This window comes from Dicentrarchus labrax, unplaced genomic scaffold (assembly GCF_905237075.1).
Source record: "Dicentrarchus labrax unplaced genomic scaffold, dlabrax2021, whole genome shotgun sequence".
Classification (NCBI taxonomy): Eukaryota; Metazoa; Chordata; class Actinopteri; family Moronidae; genus Dicentrarchus; species Dicentrarchus labrax.
The window spans coordinates 20886645-20899522 of record NW_026136707.1 but is presented as its reverse complement, the minus strand read 5'-3'; the positions used below and the strand labels follow the sequence as shown (position 1 = coordinate 20899522).

Genomic DNA, 12878 nt, shown 5'->3' with positions numbered 1-12878 from the left:
TTCCTCTCCTTCTCCTTCCATCATCCCCCCTAGAAGTTATGTCCAAAAGGCTGTTATTATCTGGTATTAATAGATTCAGCCCCAGGAAGACAAAATCAGCTATTGATAATTGCAAGGAGTATACGGCAGCTACTGTATCGATCGGCGTGTCCTCCACTCCCCTGGTACTGAGAGATAAGGAGACACACTCTTTAGAGCAATATAATTTCTTTTGACCTATCTGCTTGCTACAGACTTATGATGAATAGCCAGAGTGGCTGAAGTCCTTTATCACCAAAGTTACCCGCTTGATATAATATTGATTCTTTATAACTAGCTCGCCACACAAAAATCAAACTGTCCACTTGGCCATCATCATCATCAATATCATCACAAAGGCGGAGGAATGAAGATCCCTGCGCCTCTGAGGGCGAGCCTTTACAATCTCCTCTGTAGGCCTAATCTTTATTTTGCTGATGATGAAAGGAGAGGGGAAACGAGGCAAGGTGCCATTTAAGACGAGGTGCCATTTAATCCGGTATAGACTACACACACACACACACACACACACACACACACACACATAGAGAGGGAGGGAGGGAAGGAGGGAGGAAGATCCAGTGTGATCGGGATTGCCAAACAGCTTGTACTTCAAGTAATTAATTTGGTGTGAAATTTTGGATTGACAGAAAGGTGATTTTAGCACACTCTAAATACGGCGGGGGGGGGGACTATTAACATGGCCACGGATTTGGAAAAAGCTAGATGCCATAACACCAAATAAATACCTCTTTAATTTTGACTGCAGTGGAACAGTATAAAAATGAACGTTTGTTTTCTGATGCAGCTGACACCGGATGCGCCTCAGAGGCATCTTTTCACCTTAAAGGACGGACTGTTTTTGGTGCATAGCTGGAGCCCCCCATAGCGGCTCTTACAAACGGGGCCACTCTCCCTATTCACCGAGAGAGGGGAGAGCGCTGCTCGTGGAGGAGGAGAGGGGTTGGAGGGGAGGAGGAGGAGGAGGGTGGGATGGGGTTGGTGGGGCTGGGGTGGGGTGGGGGGGCGAGCGATGGAGGAAGGAGGGGAGGGTGGGAGAGGAGAAACGTGTAATCACCCAAACAACCATTTTTACCCATTTCACCCCCTCTGGATCTGTGTCGCAAGGTAAGAAAAAGGCTACTTGGCTTCTATACTGGCCCTCTCTGCATCATAAACTGCATCGGCTGACTTCTGTAAGAACTCCTCTCCCCCTTTTCTCTCACACTCTGCAGTCTGCCGTGAGCTTATCTGTCTTTCACTGCGGATACCGTGAAGGGAGGCCGGACCGTGAGGGAGACGCCAAGAGGTACTTTGAATTTACTCGTTTTTTCTTGTCGCTTCATTGTAAAAAATAACAAGTAAAGTTATCCGTTGTATATCTTTAAATACGAGGATGTGAGAACATGATATTTTATACCCGCTGTTTGGATTGTAAAGCATGTGATTAGACGGTAAAAGTGCACTCTGAATAACTGCGTCCCTTGCGTCAGTGTCCAATCAGACGTCTTTGCGCCGCCGCAACTGGTGCCAAGACGCATTTACACACACCGCAGGCTACTGTAGCAGCCTATGGGCAGCCTATGGCATACTGATGGGGCTTCTATCTGCACCAATCAGAGACGAGATGCAACTTTTTTCTGCTATTGGCTGATCATAATAACACTATCCCTGCGGACAAGTATTCCTAAAATATTCCCGCTAGATTGAGATTTATTATTTGGTTTATAGTCATCTTATTAGTTGTTACTGGCACTGATTTATCTTTTATGACTATAATACTCACATAGTGTGTGTATTACATTTGGTGAAGTTCATACTTTCTATGCTTTTATTGTAAAACACTTCAGTTGAGATTAACAGGCCAAATTAATTGTTTTTACTGACCTTATAAGGAATTTTATGTCACCTTAATAGTTACAAAATATTCCTGTAGAGCCTGATATTATGTCAACGGTATTTGGTAGTTTGAAATGATCACAAATATATTTTATTCTCCTCTAATCTATCATCATATTCCTATTATTATTTCTTATTATTATCTTACTATATTATTTTATTCAACTATTACATCACATTCTTTTAATATCTATTATAGGATTACTATGTGTTATTATAAATATTATGCTGATATGAATTATATATTATGGTAGAGTCTTAACAGTCTTTTCAAAAAGTTCAGATAGTAAATATAAAGTGATAAAAAAAAAAATCATAATCTTGTGGTAGCTTATTATTATACTATTTCTATGCTGGTATATTCTTAAACTGCCTCAGGGGTTTTATCTAATACCAGAAAACATTATTTTATCCTTTAAAATAGGATCAGTAAAGTTATTTTTATAAAGATTATTGTTGGCATGGGTTACTTCTTAGTGCTTGGTCTCATATTAAGGGTCTTTTCAGTAAAACTATTCAGAAGGGAGCCACTCTAAGTGTGTGTAGTATTATTAGACACTGAGTGAAACTATAGCAGCTGCGTGTCTGAATGACATGATATAAGACATGTTTTCTAGCTTTGCTTTGCGCTACACATCCATTAGCTGGGTATGTAAAACACACGCACACACATGCACACACAATTTGATACATAATTGTGGACATCATGCATAAGTAATGACTATTGTAGCTGGGACTCTACTAACTAGCAACTGGCTGTGATCCTGCACTGAGAGTGTTTTATTCTTACATTTATCAGAGAGATTAGGAGGCATTTGATTCTGTGTGATCTCCATACTCTTTTTTTTTTTCCATCAGACATCAGCGAGCTCAACCATGTATTTCCAGCTATCATATCATGACCTGCGCACTTGCTTTAAATGAGGCAAGCCGAGATAAAATGTGACAGGCAGCTTGTACCTGAGATGAGTAAAATTTGATCTGACTGGTCCAATCAGGCCTAATTGAAATGAATTGAATCAACTCATTTCTTCTGCTACTGTAATTAAATTAGTAGCTGGGGTGTAATTGGACATCGAGTTGGCACTCGAAAGGAGATGACAAAATGCTCATTGCTGCCACCAAAGGACTATGTGTCAAATTCAGTGTGAAAGGCAGCGCAGCAAATGCTGGCTGACACATTGACAAGGCCAGTGCTTCACTAGAAGAGTCTACAAACAAAACACCCTCCGATTATCTGCCAGACTGAAACACTGCCTCATATAGAGGGAAATATGTGATCTGCCTACATTTGGTTAAAGCAAACTTGATATAGCATATGGTAAGTGTGGAAATGTCAACTGTATATACAGTGCCTCAAAATTTAGACTTGAGTTCTTGCTTTTATAGTCCAGAATACTGTTTTCCTGACACAGGAAAAATCACGTGAATACGTGAATCACAAGATACTGAAATTATGACAAGGTTAGCAGCTCTTAAATAAAGAATTCCCCTCTTAATTTATGGCAGAGAAACTCTGGGACTCATGTATAAAGAATCAACAGATAAAAATGTTAAAATTGAAGGCAAATAAAATAAAATTCCGTCAGCTGATATCTGATATTTATTAAAACTGTGCAGACCAATGTATTAGCCTAGTCCTCCTAGATATGTAAGAACATTATTTCAATTTGATATTTGAATTGAAGGCCCTGTTTCAAATATCTCACATATCAACTTGACCCACACAGGAAGGGAAGAGCTTTATCTGCTCCAAGACCTTGGTCATCTGTGATTCTAATGCCATTTCCAAGAACAATGAGCAGAAAGGGGCTAAAGTCGCACTGATGACACTTAATCTCATTGGAATTTCTTGTCAGGTTTGACCTTGGGAAGATATTAACCACTCGACAAGTGACTGTGCGTGTGTATGTGTGTGTGTGTGGGAGGGGAGAGGTGCCTATGTGTCTCTGTCTGCAGTTATGTGATTGCAAGTGTGAATGCCTCTGTGTGTGTTTTATTAAATGTCTGAGGAGTGAACACAGGTGAAATGTGCTTGAGAGCAATTTTAGATTCCTTCTGTCAGTGTAACTGTGGGTCAGTGAACCTTTCCCGTATTTACATGGAGCTCTAGCACTCCTTGTGTATTGTTTGGAGTTGTGGTGGGGGGCACTGTGCATGTTCCTGAAAGCAGCCAACAGCCAGACCAGTGGGCTGCAGGGATCTGTGGCCCACTGATACTATGTGTGCCACATTGTCTGTTCAATAGAGGCCTTTGAATATTTAAACAGCATCAGTTACTTCATACTGTCATTGTTTTGGCACCATTTGCCTTGCTTAATCCTGGTAAGTGCATATCTACACTGCCTTACTGACAGTGTAGAGGTGTGTGTGTCTGTTTACGTGTATGTGTGTGTGTGTCAGGAGAAGGGGCATAGATAGATTGTATGTAGTGGAAGTTAGCATACTGATAAAAGAAACGGTAAGTAGCTGCGGTCGCGTCCTCTGTAGTGATTGCCATTAGAAGTGTGAGTGTGTGTGCAAGAATACCTGTGCGAGCATGTGAGCGTGCTGGTATATGATGTGAAATGTGAGAAAAGACAGAATAACAAAAAAAAACTAAAATGAAGGCAATAATGTTCAGTATCTACAAGGTTACTCAGATATTTAAAGCCAGCTAAGATTTAACCAAAACAACATCTCACTAAAGTCAGAAATGTATGTTTCTGCGTTTGCTCTTAAAACAACTGCTTCCTATCAGTCAACGCTATCTTCTAGAGCATCAGTTTGATCTCGCTGTTCCCACTACAAAGATGCAACAATACAAACAAGGTGAGGTCGATTGCAAAAGGCCCGCGAGCGCTAAGAGTAGCAATTAGAGTTAAACTGATACCTTTTAGTCAGGTATCTGAAGCTGAGATGGTGTAAAAACAGTATTGTTTTGCCCTTAAATGAAACAAAAAAGGCCAATTCTGACTTTTATTGTGGATTACGAATAATCGTAATAAAATAGGTTAGCAGTTGGTGCATGATCATGTTTTGGATTTTCATTGTGGACTCAATAAGCAAACATTTTTTGCTTGAGTGAGATAAGAATTTAGCAAAATAATAACAAATGAAACATAATTGATTTTATTATGAAAAAAACATGCACATTTAAAATAAAGCAGAAATATACATGGACCACAGGATAAGTTTACAGATTCTTATAGACACCTGTGTGCAATATGACTTCCTGAATAGAATTTTGTGTGCTTGTGTGTGAAGGATAAAGTGAGGTTTTTGTTCTAGCAATATATTGCTTGTATGAAGGCGTTTTAAGATAAAGAAACAAAGGTCTTGCTTGCTGTGGGGGAGTTTTGGCTTTTGCTACACATAGATTCCTTCACTTACAGTACTGGATGCAGCGGTAGGACTACAGTCCTTCAGCCTTTCTCCTCCTCACTCTGTCTCCGTCTCCAGGGAGAAATATTTGCACAGTGAACCCTTCTCTGTATAGTTTCTATGCTCTTCCCTCTTTGCTCTTCCCTCTTTGTCCCTACACTGACTTATTTATGGTAACCCGCTAATGAGCTACACAGTCTTTTGTAGTGAGAGACAGCATGTGTAAACATTTAGATTTTTTCCCTCAAGTACATGGCGAGATTCACCAAATTAAAAGGCACAAAGTGAAATGAAATCACGGAGCAACCTAACACCTGATCAAATACAAGGTTACCCATGCAGTGTTTTGTGTTTTGCCGTGTTAATGCCCTATGTTGCTATCAGTCTGGCGTGTGTTTTGGAGGACTGCCAGCCAGTGGAGGAAGAGCACCTATTTTGTGGAGAGGTAATTGCTACACAGTAGCCTCTGATTGCCAGGATCTTTCACTGGGAACAGCCCCGGCTCCCTTTTCACTTGCACCGACAGCCTGATTACAAATCATCTTATTGATTTGATGAGTGCAAGATGTTTGCTAATAACTGTTCTCATACCATCTGTTAATCTTTGTTGTGATTAAAGAGGTAATCCCAATACCCATTATTCCCAATGACAAGAGCAGGGATCGTTCTCTTACACAAGCTTTAGCTCCTCACAGGCCACGCTGGGCTGGAAAGGGTGGGGTGATGGCGGGGGGGAGGACTCAAGGGGGTGCAGTACCAAGGATATCAGTGATCTCCGAATGCAATTGAGAAATCTGCTCCACCTTCCACATAACAAACGTGATACAAAAAGAAAAAAAGAATTACACCCCTCGCTAAAAATCCATTACCCCGTATAATCACGCAAAATGATTTTTCTTAAATATGATAATAAATCACAGGCCGGATCAATAGCCTGCAGACCAACTGCTATGCCCTGATAACGTATCAATCAATATTTAGTATTTAGATTTTAATTAATACCTCGGCTTGGCTCAGAGCCTGTTAACACGGAGAGAAATATAATCTGTGATAAAAATGGACCAAAGTAAAGAAACTGATAAAAGCGAATGCAGTCGTGTTAGCATTCCGCAGCTGTTCCTCATATCTGTCATTGATCAGTCAATTGCTTAGTTGTGATTAAGGAGCCTTCAAAATCAAGCTAGGTGTGTGTTTGTGTGTGTGTGTGTGTGTGTGTGTGTGTGTGTGTGTGTGTGTGTGTGTGTGTGTGTGTGTGTGTGTGCGTGCAATAGGGGAGGTATGGCTGTGAGTGTGTTTACATGGCAACATACCCATCGATCATGCTTTGTAGAGATGAGCTAAGCTTCAGCAGCACCTGCTGCGACCGTGCATACAGAAGATAGGACTAACATCATGTGTTAGATTACAAGTTAAGAAATATTACAGCAAATTAAGCTCAATTTTTATAACGTGTATTTGCCATTGTAATACAATATACTGTGCAGGCTATTTTTCTTAATCCTGAATGTAGTTATCCTAATCTGCACTCCTGCATGGTTACAGGTTTCTTCTGTACACTGTTGTTTAACTTCTAGGGGTTTGTGGCTGATTCTCTGAGCTACTCTGAGGCATACAGTAAAGACCTGCAATTAATTGGCTGCTGCACAACTCTGACAGAAACACTTAGGCAAATAGTTTCAGAGTGATGCATTTAAGACATTGCATCTCGAATATGCACGCAATGGCCACTCTGTAATCTTTTCTTAAGGTTTTAAGTGTTAAACACTGGACTGCCAACTGTTTTTCAATTGGATTGACTCTTGTGGCATTTGCAATTGGAATCCTTTTGCTTTATAAAGAGATTAAAATAGATAAATATAGAAACAGACAGGCAGAGTTTGACCATCAGGATCGGCATGGCTAACACAAGATTAATAAGACACATAGGATCCTGTCTTAATCCTCCTTTGAGCTAATGCGTTTGACATGTAATCTGTTGACTTGCATCTTTCCACGCTTCCTGTCCTGCTAAAATAAACAAATGCATTTATAGGAATTAAAATGTTAATACTATGTTCACTATATTACTGTGTAAATTATGTTAAAGTAACCATAGTGAAAGTACATAATGTGAAATGCACTGCAGGCTTCACATTTAGCGTTTCCTTACTTTTGTGCATCTCAGGAAATCCCGTCCCGTACTATTGTGTATGTGTTTTCTACATTAGTATTATGTAGCACCATACACACTGTCTGAAGAGGAGAATGAAGGGACTGTGCAGGCTTTTGGCTGAAGGCCGCGGTGGGTCCCTAGTCCCTGGAAAGTCAAGCTGTGATGTGAGCTAACAGGACATGTGCGTGTTGCTCAGGGTTACGGCTGGATTTAAGTGTCCCAAGGCTGTCTGCTGTCTAACCCAGGTCAACAGGATATAAGGCCACAGCAAATGCTGGCCCAAGAGGTTGGTGTTTCTTTTGAGCTGATCCCCGACACACACATGCACCGCACCCTGGCATGTACAGGAAGACTCACACATAAACATTCAGCAGGGGGGTCAGTTGAAGCAGCTTGGGTGTCAGTTGGTGATAGTCTGTGCATGGCGTCTGCCACACTTTAGCCTCAGTGACTCGTTCTGGTGACCTATATCTGATAAATTAGCATTTTATCCAAATTAATACATTTATTGGTAATTAGTGTATTAGATGTAATTGATGCACCAGTCTCAAATAATAGAGGGAAATGCAGGTGAAATTATGTTAAAGATTACAGTAAATTGCAGAGGGAATCCTGTAAAATCCCTTAACTAACATAATCTTGATTAAAAAAAAAAAGAAAATGGTGATAAGACAAGGGATGGAACATTTTCCCACTCAGTTTAGCACAGCCATCAAATTGCAGTTATCAGTGTTGAGCTGGCATATCAGCTTAGCTCTGTGGTAAAGCTCACACACCATGAGACTGGACTGGATTGGCCAATCCCTATTAATCCCTTCTTACTTTTAGGTGGACAAGGTGCCAAAGGGGCCCTGTGCAGGGCTGGCATGGGGTGTGTGTGTTAGGAGAGTGAGTCAGCTGCTGCCGGCATTACTGTAATTGAATTAGTGTATGTGTGGTCGAATGCACTTCTAACAGTAGGTGAAGGCACGTATTGCAGTGCATTAGCTGTGATGATTTTTCAACTTGCCTTCTGGGCCCATTCACATATTATATTATTAACTTACAACATTTATTTTGAAATATTATTAACATGGTTAGCATGCACATAAAACCACTGCACAGTTTACATTGTGAGCCACAAGGACAGGTTTTCTGATGGAAAGTCAGCTGTATTGTTTTATGGCACAAAAGAAAACAAGGGGTCCAGCCTCCAACAGTAGGCTGTACTTCAAGTGTTCTGGCAATGGGAGATGGTAAAAGTGGAAGCAAAAGAAAAAATCCAACATTTTTATTCCTTTCAGAGTTGGGGAGGGTGGAAAGGCAGCAGTACACTAATTTTCATGAGAAGCAACAGGATTTATGGTCTTAATTTTGAGGAGCATTAGCACTAGCATTACTTTTGGTGTGAAGGTGAGACTACCAGTTGTCTTGGCTGTGTAATTTGCTTCCATTATTTATACTCAATGCTGCACTAATTAATATTTTAATAGTAACAATGGACAAATGACTACATGTAATGGGGAAGGCGCGTGTAGTAACAAACCTATCTGACTCTGCAGTTTCCCTCGGCTCCACAGAGCTTTAGCCTGTTTTAGTTATAGCTTCTTTCAGCTTGTTGTTTTGGTTTTCTTTTCAGCAACATCACTGTTTGATTGAGTCTCTCCCTCATCACCATTGTTCCCAGCAGCAGCAGGCGGTTTTGTCAGCAAACAGGCTAATACAGTGTATTAAAACAGCAGATAGATAACATTAGCAACTAGCTGGTAAACATAGTGGAGCATTTAGCAGCTAAAGAATCATACGTTTCACTCAGCAGTTGGTGGAGACCAAAACAGAGCTAAAAAGACAGTGAATAATGTATTACATGCATTTGGTTAACAATAACACGAGCCTAAAACAATGCTAATGTTGCTCTGCATCTACTGGATGTGTAAATAGACAACTGTTTGTCAACACCACCACCATAAGGGCATAATGTGTGTACAGCTGTGCTTGCCATAAGCAACCAAAAAATCAATCAAAGCAGGTGTAAGCAGTGGTGTAGTGCTGGGTATATGGAAATATACGGTGTACACCTACTTATTTTTAATTTTTTTCTTCTAGGATGGCAAAGGCATGACATAGTTGTACAATTTTCATGAGTGGATGGAGTAAGGAAACAATGAATCATGCACTCAAAATATATAATTATGTAGTTGTCTCACCCTTCTGTGGGTCAGCATTGATGCAGTATCTGCACTCTTCTGTGACTAACGTTTATCTCATAATGATCCTTAATGCCTGTCAGGCAGCAGAACCTAAGTAACAATGTGAAAATACTACTCGCCCATTTTTGAGTGAGCTAAATATGCAAGAGTAGTTTACATGTCACTGTTTACAAGACAGGCGTTTTTTTCTTTGCTGGATGGACCGATAAAAAAAATAAAATAAATAAATGGGGCATAAATGAAGAGTATACCTTCTTCAGTACACCACTACACCACTGGGTATAAGTGTTAACATTTTTCAGGTCAGTGAGAAATACATAAAACTCTTGAGAGTAGTAGTAGCATGAATGACTAATAATGCAGTCTGGCCTTGCTACTTATTGCACCTCCACGTGGAAGAATTTGTTGATTTGGTGTCTTACTTGAGCGCAGTTGTCAAACTCCCTGATTTTCCAACCCGCTTTGTGCATTTAAAAAAATTGAACCATTATATTGTTACATTAATTAATAATGTTACATTTTTACATCAATATCACACACATGAAAATAAAAACAAGAAAACAGCACGGCAAGGAAGAACAGTGTAATGGAAAGATTGAAATAAAGCTGAAGGAGAGAATGAAGATGGTGTGTGGAGAAGGATGACGGACAGTTGTGGAGACAGGGTTGTTAGTTTATGTAGGCTGTGGGCTGAGTCGACTGGAAAATTTTGATCACTTTAATTTACTATATCCAGCGTTGCTGCTCTCCCTGTCCAGCACTTTTATCAAGCCCTGTGAGCCCGTATTGATTTTTTTATTTTCTGCCCAGGATAAGAAGACAGAGAGTTAGGGAGCTCTGGTGAATGGAGAACTTTCCTCAGATTGCTGCTATTCTCCAGCTTATTGCATCCTGTCGTTTGTAGTTTCAGATGATGTCCAGTACGCCACGGCTGCTCCAGCCAATAAACAAGGTGACTAACAATGGAAGAGGGCCGGGAATGAAGAGAGGGAGACAGGCTAACCGCTACACCACACACAGATAGAAATGGGGAGGGGGGGCTTATAGCTAGAACTGGCCTTTGTTTTACAGCTACGTTGACACTTTTTTTTTTAAAAAGTGTTAGTCTGAGGTTAGATCTATTTAAACTTGTTTGTATTTAATTAATATAACAATTCAAAATGTTCTAACAACATCAAGGGATTTATTGAGGGGTAAACCCCACTAATATTTTAACTTGTTTAATAAAGTTGATGTCAATTTGATCATTATATTAAATTAAGTAATGGAGGAAAGGATCCTCTGAGGGAAATATGGATGCTTTTCTTCAAATTTCAAAAATCCATTTTTGTTTGTGTTCCTGATGATTGGGAGGACATACTGTAATCGTCCAATTTATAATTTACAAGAAATCCACTAGGATTTTCTGTGGCTTTCAATTTTAAACCATGATGGCATTTAAGGTCAAAATAAGCAGGCATTTGTCTGTGAACAATGCACCAGAGTAATTTGCTTTAATCCCGGCCCACAATATGCTTTCATAGACTTACTATGTTAGAATTCAAATAGTTATTCTGGGACTGAAGGCAAGAATACTATTTAACATTTTTTTATATTATTGTTACGGGTTCATGTGTGTCTCCTTGAGCAAAATTAATTATCACCTTTGCCCCAAAGAAAATGCAATTAAAAAGTAGAGGTAATGGTTTTTTTCTCCAAAATGAAATGGGACAATGGTTTTGTCCCCAATTCATTGCTTTTTGATAATATGTGTATCAGACAATTTGTTGTACTATTCCATAAAAATGTTTTTTTTCTTCTTGTGGCTGCGTATTTGCATTTTGAAATGTTGGGATAAGAGGATGTGTGTTTGAGAGAGGGCGGGTGTTGGGAGGGTGGGAGGGGGAGAGAGAGAGAGAGAGAGAGATTAGTGACAGTCTGATAAAAGATGTCTCCAAAACCCTAATTAAAATTGAATACCCCTGCAAATGCAAAGCAACATGCAATCTCCAGGTATTTCATTTAGAGCAACTATCTCAGTGCGAGGCTGTTTTTTATGTCTTTCTTCATTGCACACAAATAGCTATCCCACTTTCGCTTTATTTTTCACACTTCCACATCTGCCACCGTCTTTGTCAAACCTCACGTTTGCTCTTCTCTCCCTCCCTCGATGTCAGACACAATGACAAAATAAAATCAAACTGAGTAACCCGTAGTGTGTCCCTTTTTTCTCCAAAACACTTCCATGGTTCAGCTCATTAAACTGCAGAAAAAAATAAGAGCTTCGAATGCAATAGTGAGCACAGCGTCAAGCTCTTGTATTTTTGTAACGCAAACAGCAAATGAGAACATACTTTATTTTTTTAACAAATGCTGACATCAGTAATACTTTAATATAGGTTGTGTTATTCTTTCAAATTCAAATGATATCCGTGACTTAATTTGTTGTAGAAATATGTTATTATTTCATCAATTCATAATCATTATTATACTTGACTGATAATAAAGCACTTAAAACAGCTCAAAACAGTTAATAAGAAGAACTTTTCTCTTTTTTGTGATTTGTATTTATAATGAGTATTTGTGCTATTTTTATTTGTGTAACCACACTACTGGTGGTTTTTCTAGGAATCTTGTCCTGCCTCTTGTCCTTCCTCATGCCGGATGTTGAACTTAAAAGTGCATGTTCACAGTTTCTTATTCCTCCCATCATCGTTTTGTTGCATCATTAAAAGAAGGGCTCATCCTCTGTCCTTGGTCTTCAAATATCTCCTGCAGTTTTGTGAGTAAAACGAGAAGAGTGATTGCACTGTAAAGCGGAAAACCATGTTTGAGATCTGACCTGTGTTGTGGCTGCAGTAGCACTTTCACTTCCTACTGTCTGGACTCAGACCGCTGGCCATGTGATCTCACTTTAGAGGAATCCACACACACACACACACACACATACGCACACACGCACACACGCACACACACGCACACACACACACTTGTCTGTGTCATCTGCAACTGGTGGCCTTGGGTTTACCCGCCAGTTTACATGAATCAGTTCAGACTCAGACTCATTTGTTTGGAAACATACTGGGCTGATATTACTGTAACTGTCTGATAACAGCTTGTCCAGCTAGTTTCACATGTTTGCATATTTTTCATATAACAGTTGAATGAATGCAGTGATGTAGTGCAGGGTATGGGTAATGTTTAAGTGAGGCTTTTTCTTCCGCTCGAGGGAGAAAATTTAATTATATTAAAGAAAAAGCTTGTGACTTTATTACAGA

The 12878-nt window shown here is 39.8% G+C and overlaps 1 long non-coding RNA gene across 1 annotated transcript in view; it reads left to right on the top strand.

The window, feature by feature from the left end:
- Positions 1–1059: 1059 nt before the first annotated feature.
- LOC127367153 (uncharacterized) overlaps positions 1060–12878 on the top strand; it is a 60635-nt gene continuing 48816 nt past the window's right edge. The window contains exons 1-2 of the long non-coding RNA XR_007885443.1: positions 1060–1146; positions 1254–1327. This is a non-coding gene — a long non-coding RNA (uncharacterized LOC127367153). The remainder of the gene's footprint in view (positions 1147–1253; positions 1328–12878) is intronic.